The sequence below is a fragment of the Macaca mulatta genome, chromosome 12, assembly GCF_049350105.2.
Source record: "Macaca mulatta isolate MMU2019108-1 chromosome 12, T2T-MMU8v2.0, whole genome shotgun sequence".
NCBI lineage: Eukaryota > Metazoa > Chordata > Mammalia > Primates > Cercopithecidae > Macaca > Macaca mulatta.
Genome location: NC_133417.1, coordinates 45,576,260 through 45,589,706, shown reverse-complemented (window position 1 = coordinate 45,589,706; position 13,447 = coordinate 45,576,260). Strand labels below are relative to the sequence as shown.

At 36.5% G+C, this 13,447-nt stretch overlaps 1 pseudogene; it reads left to right on the top strand.

Moving 5' to 3' along the window:
* Nucleotides 1-592: 592 nt before the first annotated feature.
* On the top strand, nucleotides 593-2,132 carry LOC144333266 (coordinator of PRMT5 and differentiation stimulator pseudogene; annotated as a pseudogene).
* Nucleotides 2,133-13,447: the final 11,315 nt, after the last annotated feature.

Here is a 13,447-nt window from a genome sequence, read left to right as displayed (position 1 = left end):
CACAAAACTGGGATTTGGATGGGCTAGACATTGTGAGATGAATTGGCAAGACAGGTGATTTGATGGTATCCTGCATGCTTAGGGTGACAGGAGTGCTTAGGTCTGGAACAGCAAGTGTCTGTGAAAATGCCTGTTGGTTGTACCTGTTAGTCTGATAAATAATACAGAGAAATGAGATTAATTTAGTCACCATTCAAAAGACATCTACATTAACCATCTTTCTCTGCCAGTGTTAGAGAACAGGGTTCAATGAGAAGATGAACACTGATTTCAAAATTAATAAAAAAGAAACATAATTTTCTAAGTAATGTTTCACCAAGATGGCTTGAGCCATGCATTTGTACACAGAAGCCACATTCAGTAATTGATTAAATACCTCTCACATAGCATGAATAAAATTTTTCCCACTCTCTGATTTATCTCCATTGGTATTATTAAAATACATATTCAGAATGCAAGGGAGAAAATTTGAAAAATAGCAACATTTTAGACTGATATTGGTATGTATTCGGTTGGTGCAAAAGTAATTGCGGGCTTTGCCATTGAAAGTAAAGGCGTGTCACGTGGCCTACAACGTCGCGGGCAGCGGGGCATGGATCCTCAGTCCGCCAGGGCCCAGTCGCAGGGGACCGCTGAGCTGTTTCCGGGCCGCCTCTGCCTAGCACGTGGAAGGCGCCCCCTAGCCCGGAGGCTGGCTTTGCTACATCTGACCACTCTTTTCAGGAGAGAGAGACTGAGAAGGCAGTGGATCAACTAGCCCAGGGAGCACAGAGCGTCTCTAATGACCGTCCAGCCCGGGGGCGGGGGGCGGGGGGGGCACCCATTCTGAAGAGGAAGGATTTGCTGTGAATGAGGGGGACTCTGATGGAATACCTGGGAGCTGAGAGAAGGGACAAACTGTCCACCCAGGGAACAGCCTGGCAATCTTTTTAATGAAGACTGGGACTTGGAGTTGAAAGCAGATCAAAGGAATCCCTGTGATGCTGACGACATCCAGGGGAACATTTCTCAACATCTCAAACCTTGGGTCTGCTGTGCCCCACCAGGAGACATGATCTATGACCCCAGCTGGCACCACCCACCTCAGCTGATAACCCATTATTCCAAGATGCTCTTTGAAACAGGATAGTTTGACGATGCCGAAGATTGTGTGTGGAGCTTTCTGCCTTGTAGGTGGGCAGGCTTCCAGGTCAAGATCTCTTTTCCTGTCTTGGAGGTGAAAAGTCATATCTGATAAAACATTCCCTGTGATCCCTCATCTGGGATACACAGACCGGTGTTCAGTAAGCCCCCCATTGCTTTCCCCAGTCTGCTACTGTTCTTAATGGGCTCCTCCTTGGAATGTGTGTGTGTTTGTGTGTCAAAAGGAGTTGTGTTCTTTGTAAAATAAAGTTTTTTTGTTTTTGCTTTTGTTTCTGTTTTTTTTTTTTTTTTTAAAAAAAAAAAAAAAAAAAAAAACAAAGAAAAAGAACGTAATGGCAAAGCCCGCAATTTTGCGTCAGCATGGTCTGCCATTCTGAATAGGTATTAATGACAAAAGGTTTATTTATTTAAACTGAAGAAAATGTAAAGCAAGGACTAAGTTTTCTACATGTACTCTAATGAAGGGTTTTCTTTCTGTGTAATTTGCATGTATGAGCTACTCTGATTCAGATATAAGGGAGAATCAGGCTCATATTTCCTAAAATGTATATCTGAAGTAAACATTCTAAATCAGATTTATTGAATATCTACTCTGCCAATTGCAATGTATTGGTTGGGCCATTCTGCCTCTTACCTCAGGTTAAACATTGAGTGTACTGTTTCCTTGCCTATATTTCACTTGGTTCACATTCTATACTTTAGGTTCACTTTAGCTCTTTCTTTCACCTACAAGGTGTGTACACACACACACACACACACACACACACACAATACTCTCAAGCTAGAGAAAAATGTGTCTTCCAGTTCCCACAAATACTTTGCACCTAACTTTATTATAATATTGTTATTTTTATTTTGCTCTAATAGCTTCTCTGCCGTATAAGTACAGAAACTGTGCCTTGCTCATCAGTATACCTCCAGCCCAGCTCAAGGCAAGTCTCCGGGACACTCTGTTGACTGTTGTTCCAAATGCCTTTGGGGCACTCTGACCCTGGTCACGGAGTTCCTGGGACTTAATAAGCAATCAATGCATATTCATAAAGGGAGAAATCATATGCTTTCTGAAAGTTGAGATGCTTGCTCTCATGGAATGTACAAAGTAGGAGAGGAAATCTTAGCAGCAGAAATAACCACAGGTTAGTGTGATACCAGTGTGGTGTGAGTACAGACAGAATTTTACAGGCACACACAGTAAAGTGAAATCTCCTCCAGCCATGATGATGAAAGAAGCTTAAAGAGTAGATGGTCCCAAATGCCCATTCTGTCACATTATAATGAACTCTGACAAATAACCATAAGGATGAAACAGATAGCTATTTTACAGTTGGTAATATTTTAAGGTTGTTAATATTTTCTGAAAATAATATTAAGACAACAAACATGCATCTTACATAAAAATCATCTGATGACAAATATCTTCTTAAAATAGAAGAGACTTCAGAATGTGGCATATAGTTACATCCACACATGCCTTTCTTGTTTCTCCTGTGCATGAAATTTCTTAGTCATAGTACATGAATCTAATCTATATGAATGTTTACCTTACTTGGTGAGTGCACAGAAGTACTCCCTTTTTTCTTTAGCATTGAGTTCCATGAAAAAATAATTCATTTGGTAGTAAAGATAGAAATGAATTTAGTGTGTTGATTTGAATCGTCCCAACAAAAGATGAACTTGCTTAAACTTAATATTTTTTAAATCTATGATAGAGGAGAAATAATCACAATTAGTTGCCAAGTAGTATAATATTTTTGTACAAAATACCATTGCAATCTGAAATTATTACCTCCCTATAGTCTTTTTTTGTTAAATTATCATTTTTATTATTGACTTATTTAATTCAATTTGTTCATTGATACCTAGAGATATGTGGTAAGCCTGTTAAGGTTAAAATATGGGCTTTGGGAATAGTGAGACTTAGATTTGAATCCAAGTGCATCACTCATTATGATGCAATGTTCTTAAGCTTTACTAAAATTAGGGGCAAAATAGCATCAATTCATGAGGATTAATGAAAAGAATGACAATGTTATGCTTACTACAGTGCCTACCAGATAAACAGGTCCAGTGGAGAGCCAGCAGTTATTTCATTGTAAAGGTAAAGTAAATCTTAGTTCAGTCTGAAGTAGCCACTGGAGAAAGTTTATTGCTGTTCTTGTTCCCATACTAATGTGGCCCATCCAGCTGCTTGTTCTCGAGGTTCAATAACAAGATGCAGACCAACTGGGAAAAAAGGGAGCCTATTTCTGCAACCAACAAGAAGGTTGGACCAACTCAAGACCGACTCAAAGTTACAAGTTTTTCTCTGGTACACATATACATTTAAAGCTCCATGCCTACGTGTGGGAGTGCATGGCGCTGTTTCAGCAGGAACAAGCAGGAGTGTTTCATTTAATCTCTGCCTAGTCTTTATGGTCTGGAGTCTGGAAAGCTTTCTCTAGAGACTTGGAAAGTTTCTTAATCTTAAGTGGGCCCTGGGACAAGGTGTATGTGTAAGAATGATTTTATTATTGGATCAGACATGGGGTGTCCAATCTTTTGGCTTCCCTGGGCCACATTGGAAGAACTGTCTTAGGCCACACATAAAATTTACTAACACTAACAATAGCTGATGAGCAAAATAAATAAAATAAAATAAAATAAATTTAAAACCTCATAAAAAGTTTACCAATTTGTGTTGGGTCGTATTCAAAGCCATCCTGGGCGACATGTGGCCCACAGGCTGTGTGTTGGACAAGCTTGCTTTAGGATCTGAGAAAACCGAGGTGGGATCTTGGTGGGTTTGATCACATATTCTGACCCTTATACTCAGGCACCAGTTTCTCCAGTTCTTTCATGCTTAACTTATGTATTTACCATAGTAAAGGGGTAGTTGAAACTGACTGCTCTGGCTGCTAACGGAAACCTGAGCTGCCACATTCTGACGAAGTTACAGCACAGAAGGGTTGATTTAATTTTTTTTTTCCTTGATTCCCAAAACACTAAATGTACCATGTTTTCACTTCACTCTCTACTTACTAGTAAAAAACAATGAATATTAGTGTTTAAATATACATCATTAGTTCATTAATGTACAACATTAGTTCATTTAAATTTCAGAATGATCACGATGTTAAGAAGAGGAAAGTATAAAACCTTCTCTAGAAGTAATTCCACTTTGGCGTTGACCAGACAGATGAATAGAAACTTAAGGGCTTTAAAAAAATTGTTATGATCTGAATTATGGTCCCCTAAATTGATATGTTGAAGTTCTAGTTCTCAGTACCTCCACATGTGAGTGTGTGTGGAAATAGGGCCTTTAGCAAGGTAATTAAGGTAAAATGAGGTCATAATGGGTGGACTCTAATCTAATATGACTAGTATCCTTATAATAGCAGGAAATTGGGAAATAGGCAACATAGACCAAGGGAGAACCCTGTGAGGGCACAATAAGGCAACTCTCTGCAGGCAAAAGAGAGACGCCTGGCCGGGCGTGGTGGCTCATGCCTGTAATCCCAGCACTTTGAGAGGCAAAGGCAAGCGAATCAACTGAGGTCAGGAGTTCGAAACCAGCCTGGCCGCCATGGTGAAACCCCGTCTCTACAAAAACACAAAAATTAGCAGGGCATGATGGCAGGTGCCTGTAATCCCAATTACTTGAGAGGCTGAGGCAGGAGAATCGCTTGAACCCGGGAGGCGGAGGTTGCAGTGAGCCAAGACTATGCTGTTGAACTCCAGCCCGGGCGGCAGAGAGAGACTCCATTCCAACAAAAAAGAAAAAAAAAAAAATAGAGAGATTGAAGTCTCAGAAGAAACCACACTTGTCACCACCTTGGTTTTAGACTTGCAGCCTTCAGATCTCTGAGGAAGTACATTTTGTTGTTTAAGCAATCCCATCACTGTTTTTTTTGTTGTTGTTGTTATGGCTGCCCTAACAAACTAATGCAATATTCAAAGGCTGGGACCAGTAAATTATTTTTAGAGGAAAATATGTAAGTTGAATTGACATTCAGTTATATATAGAATACATCCATTTACTTACTTAAAGGGGAAAAAATGCCTTGTCCAGTCTTTAATGCTAATATATTCTGAGATTTTAAAAGCATTAAAATCTATACTGATTTTGAAAGTCTCATAGATAAGAAATGAACCCTACAACCTAAATATGGAATTTGGGAACATGAATCTTTCTAACAAATATCTCCTAAAATTATATTTTATTAGCTTCTTATTCCAAAGGAAAGATATTTTATGAGAGAAAAAGCACACAAACACACAGATTTACATATATAATCCCATAATTTCCTTCACCATCATCTTAAAACTCCTTTCATACCTGTCTACACCATTCTCAATGAATGTCTTTTTATTTTTCTTGTAGGCAAAAAATAGAGGCATTCAGTAAATTGCCTCACTTCCACTTGCAGATTTAATTGGGTTCATTGGAGTATTGTGATTAAGAATCTAGACTCTAAAATAAGATTCCCTGGATTCAAATTGTGGCTCTGCTTTTGACTATTTGTGTGACCTCTGCAAATTATTAAGCACTACATGTCCCAGTTCCCTCATCTGTGAAGTAGGGGTAATGTTACCTATCACAACACAACAAGTGCATAGAATAATGCCACTCATTCTCCCTCATGTGTGTATGTGTATTCAATTAATGTTGGCTTTTTTTTTTTTTTTTTTTTTTTGAGACAGAGTTTTGCTCTTGTTGCCCAGTCTGGAGTGCAATGGCACAATCTTGGCTTACTGTAACCTCCGCCTCCTAGGTTCCAGCAATTCTCCCACAGCCTCCAGAGTAGCTGGAATTACAGGTGCCTGCCACCATGCCCAGCTAGGTTTTTTTTTTTTTTTTTTTTTTTTTGTATTTTTAGTAGAGACAAGGTTTCACCATGTTGACCAGGCTGATCTACTGACCTCAGGTGTTCCACCCACAATGGCCTCCCAAAGTGCTGGGATTACAGGTGTGAACCACTGTGACTGGCCTAATGTTAGCTGTTACCTTTGTGTATACCCATTTCATCTAGTTCCATTTTTTAATTGTTGAGAAAGGGTCCTTTCAAATCTAAACCTTACTCCTGTGCTGTTGAAACCATTGTGTATATATTTTTATTCTCTCTCTCTGGTCAGTAAGCCTCCTCCTAAAGCTACAAAAATGATCATTTCTCCTCCATACTAAAAAAATAAAACTATAAACAAATTTATCTCTTTTGGGGATCCCATTGTCCTCTCCACCTTTCCTATTGCTGCCAAGGTTCAACAAGTAATCTATACCCACTGACTCTTTTCCCTCTTTAAATAACTGCAGTCTTTCACAAATTCCCTCATTGCTCTGATAACAGATTCAGATGACTCTGTGGTTGACAAAGACAATGACCTCATTTCTGTTGAAATTGTTGACTACTCTCTACTTCTGAAAACACATTTCTCCTTGCAATCCTCTGACACAGTTTCATCCTGGTTCTCCTCCTGGTTCTCAGACTACACTTTTATAAATGTCATTGTTAATCTCTATTAACAACTAGCTTTTCTTCTCTAAGAAGTGACAGTATTGTATGACTGTTTTCTATTAACCAAAAACAAATTGCAATGATTGTTCATTTGTTTTTGGCACATTGATATTTTGAGATGAAAAACATGTTTTGGAAAAACTAGAGAGTTAAGATGTTGTTTGCTGTATCTCTATTGTTTATGATAGTATTTGATATATAATAATTGCATAATACATATTTGTACATTATTTGATTTATTTTTGTCCTGTGACCTTTCACATCTTAAAATCTTTATAAACAAAAAGAAATGTCCTAGAATACAAGGGAGTAAGTCATTTATTGATAGAGATCTGGAACCATAAGTTAAATAAACAGAAATCTATCTATACTTTTTAAATAGGATTCGGTAAAATCATTTTTAAGAATCCAAATCTCATATACCTAAGACTAAATTTCTCCTCCTGTTCTTACTCTGAAATGGCAGTGTCTATTTAAATTCAAAAAGTCAAATGTTTAATGAAAGCAGCAAACTTATTTTGTGACGAGAAGTTATCAAAATGCTTACCTTTATGATTACATGCCTTGAAGTCTTATGGGATAATCTGTTGGAAGGCAATAAACAATAATTAATGGGGTGATTTTTAAAAAAGTATTCTAAAGCATTGGCTTTAAATTTATGAATCAATAGTCAGATTTTAACAGCAGGATTATCCAAAAAATATCTCTTATTTTTAAAGCATGTGGTTTTGAAACCTATGAATTGAAGGTATTTTTCCTATATGAATAAGAGAAATATGTATTGTTATCTTTTTTTATTCTACCCAGGGCATATTTATTATATAATTACATGCTGTAGGAAGCAAATTGTACTCCTACACTTTTATCTGACATAAATTAGCTAGGTCAAGAAAATTTTTTATACTTGTGAACTCTGGAATAACTCCTATGCAGGAATGTTCCAATAACATGGGCTATTGTTTATGTGAAAATAAGTCCTTAGTTTTGTATTAATTCTAAATTTCCTCATGACATTTTTCACAGCTTGACATAAAAAGATCAGCTTCTCTGTATTTTTTTTTTCTTACATCAATACTGCTAACTTGTGTCAGAGTCACTGAGAAATTAAGGTAGCAATCGATAATGAGAGCAGAATACAGCCTCATGTTTACCTAATTTTAAGTAACATTTTAAGGCAATTACAATATATGTACATATATATGTGTATACACACACACACACACATACACACATCTATTTATCTTTCTGTCTATATTATTTTATAGACACAGAGTCTTGCTCTGTTGCCCAGGCTGGAGTACAGAGGCACAATAATAGTGCACTATGGCCTCAAACTCCTGGGCTAAAGCAATTCTTTTTCCTCAGCTTCCTGAGTAGCTGGAACTGCAGGAGCACCACCACAACCAGCTATGTTTTTTTTTTTTTTTTTTTTTTTTTTTTTTTTTTTTTTTTTTTTTAATTTTTGTAGAGGCATAATCTGACTATGTTGCCCATACTAAAATATTTTCTTAAAATATGTGATAATTAAAGACTATTTGGTTACTTTCAGCACATTAAGAATAGTATGAAATAAATATTCAATTTGAAATTATATAACTTAATCAAATGTACTTTTTAGAGGCAATGCTTATTTTTAATTTTTAGTCACATTTTAGTTGAATTATTCACTTACTCTTTTTGGCATAAGTTAACATAAAATGCATGTTTGGCAAATGAGTTCAACTTTATTTATTAGCACTCTACCATTACTATTAACTCTGTCTACATGTGCTGGTCAGTTTTATTTGTCAACCTGACTAGGCTTTAGTCAGTTCTTCAATAAAACACTAACCTAAACAGTGTTGCAAAGGTATTTATAGATATGATCAAGTCTACAGTCAGGTGATTTTTAAATAAGAGATTGTCCTGGATTAGATAATCTGGATGCGCTAAATGATATTACAAGTTTCCTATAACAAGGAGACACATAAGTCAAAAGGCAACGAGAAAAGGTGATATGATGATAAAAGCAGAGATTAGAACAAAGTGGCCACAAGCCAAATAAATACCATCAGCCTCTAGAAGCTGTAAGACAAAGAGCAGATTCTCTCCCAGAGTCTCTAGAAGGAAGTAGCTCTGATGACATCTTGAATGTGAGACTGAACCTTTTGAACTGTGAGATGATTTGTGTTATATAAAACCACTAAGTAATTTCTTACAAAATTCCAAGAAACAAATAGGAATTTTGTATCCTGGAAGTGAGGTGCTGCTGTAACAAATGTCTATGAAAAGAGTCAAACTATTCAAAATACTTAAAGAGATTTGTCCTGAGGCAAACATGAGTGACCATGGTCAGAGGCACAATCTCAGGAGGCTCTGAGAACATGTGCCCAAGGTGGTTGGGTTACAGCGTGGTTTTATACCTTTTAAGGAGGCATAAAACATCAATCACTACTTGTGAGACATACATTGGTTCAGACGGGAAAGGCAAGACAACTCAAACAGGGGAGTCCTAGGTCATAGGTGGATTCAAAGAATTTCTGATTGGCAATTTGTTGAAAGAGTTCAATTATTATCTAATGATCTAGACTCAATAGAAAGGAGTTTCTGGGTTAAGAAAAGGGGTTGTGTAGACCAAGGTTCTTGTTATGTAGATGGAGTCTCGTAGATAGTCACCCTTAGAGATAACAGATAGCAATTATGTCCCATTTAGACCTTTAAAAGGTATTTGAATCTCAGTAAATGTCTTTGAGATTAGGAGGGCCTGAACTGAGAAAGAGCTAGTTATATTATTACAGGTTTGCAGGGCCATTCCAAAATATTTCAAAGACATATATTTCAGGTAGCGGTTCATGCCTGTAATCTCAGCATTTTGGGAAGCCAAGGTGGGTGGATCACCTGAGGGTAGGAGTTTGAGACCAACATGGTCAAACCCCATCTCTACTAAAAATACAAAAAAGTAACCAGGTGTGGTGATGGGCGCCTGTAATCCCAGCTTCTCAGGTGGCTGAGGCAGGAGAATTGCTTGAACCCAGGAGGCGGAGGTTGCAGTGAGCCAAAGTTGCCCCATTGCACGCCAGCCTGGGCCACAAAGTGAGACTGTCTCAAAAAAAGAAAAAAAAAAAAGAAACATATTTTGGGGTAATATATGTTGCAGGTTGGAGTTGGTATCTTATTACTTCAAAGAGTCTTTCTGTCAGTCTTAGGATCATTGTTTTAATGTTAATGCTGGGCAATTATGTCTAAAGTCCAAAATGAGGTAAGTATGGACCCTCCCTATCTGTCAGGGCCTGAACTAGTTTTTGAGTTTTCTTTGGAATCCCCTTGACTGAGATGGGGTTCCATTCAGTTGGTTGGGGGCTTAGAAGCTTATTTTTTATTTGCACAGATACCTAAAAATCTGTAAATGACTTTCAAATTGGATACTGGGTAGAGGCTGGAAGAACTTTTAGGACGATAATAGAAAAAGCCTGGATTGCCTTGAATAGACTGTTCATAGATATAGATGTTAAAATTCTTCTAATGGGAACTCAGAAGTAAAGAGCATGGTAGAAAAAATTATATTATCTCAGAGAATACTTAAATCATCATAAATAAACTGTTGTTAGAAATGTGGACATGAAGAATATTGCTGATGAGGGCTCAGAGAGAAATGAATAATATGTTATTGAAAACTAGAAAAAAGGAGATTAAGCACATTAAGATACTATGAAATAAATATAATTAAATTTGAAATAATATAACTTAATCAAATATACTTTATAGAGGCAATGTTTGTAATACTTAAATTGATTTCTGCCATTATATATAGAGCAGGAGTTGTAAGCAAGGGACTTTGATATTTAACTTTGGACATTTCCAAGCAAGATGTTGATGTGTTCTGGTTTCCTTCTTTCTGCTTATAATAACTGTTAAGCAAAAAAGAACCAGAACTTGATTATTTGGGAAATTCTCAATCTATCCAGATTGCAAATGACACTACAATTAGAAGATTCACTGTTAGGAAAGTGAATGGTTGGACAACTTTTTGTTAGTGCCTCAGAAGAAAGAAAAGCTAAAACTGTTCATTTACATAGAGAGCTCTTCGAAGTGATAATGTGACTCGTGGATACTTTCTTCCATTTCAGCAGAAGCTAAAAAATAAGGATGGGATTATCTTGGAAATACCTGTGTAGGAGCCTCTTGTTTAATGGTGCAAATTCCCATGGCAAACAAGAAGACCCACAAGATTTTTGAGAATATTATAACAGAAGAAACATTGCCAGTTTGGACTGTAAGAGAAAGAGAGAGAAGGAAATAAAAGAAGGCTGTAAGACTCCCAAATTTCTATAGGCAAGAAACGGGTTGGTAATACTATTTATCTGCAAACCCATGAAAAGGGAAGAATAATTCAGAGGGAAGAGTGAAAGGTAGAGAAGGCAGAGATTTGAGCCACAGAGAAATTTTCCCAAGTTTTAACAATAAGTGGAGTTTACTCTGCTGGATTTCAAAATTGCTTGGAACTGGTGACTTGTTTTTTCTTTTCTTTTCTTTCTGTCTTTTTTTTTTTTTTTTTTTTTTTTAGATGGAGTCTTGTTTTGTCACCCAGGCTGGAGTGCAATGACGCAATTTCTGCTCACTGCAACCTCTGCCTCCTGGGTTCAAGCAATTCTCCTGCCTCAGCCTCCTGAGTAGCTGGGATTACAGGTGCACACCACCACGCCTGGCTAAGTTTTGTATTTTTAGTAGAGATGGGATTTCACCATGTTAGTCAGGCTGGTCTCAACTCCTGACCTTGTGACCCAACCGCCTTGGCCTCCCAAAGTGCTGGAATTATAGGTGTGAGCCACTGAGCCCAGCCTGGTGACTCATTTTTTCCATTTTTGAACATAAATGTCTATAACTAGCATTCTATACTTGTCCCACATTTATTTTGGGAACAGATGACTTATTTTCTAGTTTTACAGGTCCACAGATGGACAGGAATTTTGGATCAGGATAGATCATGCCCAGAATTTTAAACATAGCTGATTTAGATGATGAAATTACAGATTTTTGAGTTTATGAGATTAGAAGAGATTTTGGACTTGAGTTGATGCTATTCATGATTTGAGACTTTTGAGGACCTTGATATGGAATACACTTCATTTGCACGCTGAGCTGATATAAATCTTTGAGAACCAGGGACAACTGTATTAGGCCAAATGATGTCTCACAAAAGATACCCAGGTCCTATCACTGGAACCTGTGAATTTTTTACCTTACATGATGAAAGGGACTTTCCTACTGTGATTAAGTTAAGGATATTGAGATGGAAAAAATATCCTAGATTATTTGAATGGGCCCAATGTAATCACAGAGTCCTTATAAGATTGAGGCAGAAACATTAGAGAGAGAGAGAAAAAATGTTAAGGATGAAAACAGATGTACGAGTAACACATCTGAAGGTGGAGAAAGAGGTCAAGGAATGTGCATGTTCCCTAGAAACTGGAAAAGATAAGAAAACAGATTTTTTTTTTTTAATGAGCCCTCAAAAGAAATATGGACCTGCATATACCTTAGTTTTAGCCCAGTGATATAGATTGTAGACTTCTGACTTTTATAATTGTAAAACAATAAATTTATATTATTTTAAGCCACCAAAGGGGTGGTAATTTGTTATAACTGCAATAAGGAATGAATACACCAATTTATATATATTTAAAATGTTTGTAATTCTAACATACTTTTATTAAAAATGGCAGGCCTGCCCTATATCCTTTTATCATAGGCACCTGCTTTAAAGTGTTTTACTGATTTCTTTGTTTACTTTAGTATCTAAATAACGTGGCTACATTTTCAGTTCCTGAATCTTTAGCCTTAGGCATTATGTATTGACCTCATGCATTATTTATTGACTTCCTACCCCCATTTGCAATCCCCTTCTTATCCTAATATGTCATAATTTTATCAAGACACATATTCTGCACAAAAGTAATGTTGGAATATTTATTCAACATATTCTAGGGATTCTCTTTGCCTGGATTTGTACTGAATTACTCTTATATATTTTTTTGTATATGAAGTCTTATTTTTTAAAAAGATTAACTGTAACTCTGGTTCCTCAGTTCAGAGAACCTCTATTTTACCCTTCAGGAATAAATATCCAATCTTCTATATACAGGATCCTCTGCAGGGTCTAGCCTTCTAAAGTATAAAGAGGGTCTGGGGATCTTACTACCTCCTAAATAGATCTTCCACCAATCCTTCTAGTTTTAGCACTTACATTATCTCTATTTCTACAAGTATCCATTACTTGCAAATTTATTAGGTTTGGGAAATGAACTTTCTTCGCCTTTATCTCACCATTTGGAGCTATGGAGGCTGTTAAATCACTAACTGCTTGACCACTTTTCTTCCTACCTTTTTTTGTCTATATATATATATTTTTTTCTAATTTTCTTTGTGCTTTGGGTTCATGACTTTACACAAAAGTTATTTTAATGTAACTTTAGTAAAATTTTAGTTAAGTTTCAGGAAGCAACGTATATAAATGCATGCATTAATTTTAAGTCCCTTTGGATACATTTAACATAAATTGGATGCTTACTGTCTTCTTGTTTCTATGTTGTACATTCTTACATTTAAACATCTACCAGTGTCAGGTGATATTGTTAACTTCCATTGGGAAACATTCTTAGAGAGGTTTGCCAAAGTGTGTGCTACTTCTCAAGTTTTGAGCCCAGACCCAAATTTAGGGAAAATATTTTAACATTAAGTATACTTTATTTTATTTAAAAGACTAATTTTTGTTAAGGTATTGTAATGTCTCTACAAGATTCAATGCAGGAAAAATATTTATTTTAATTTTGTGA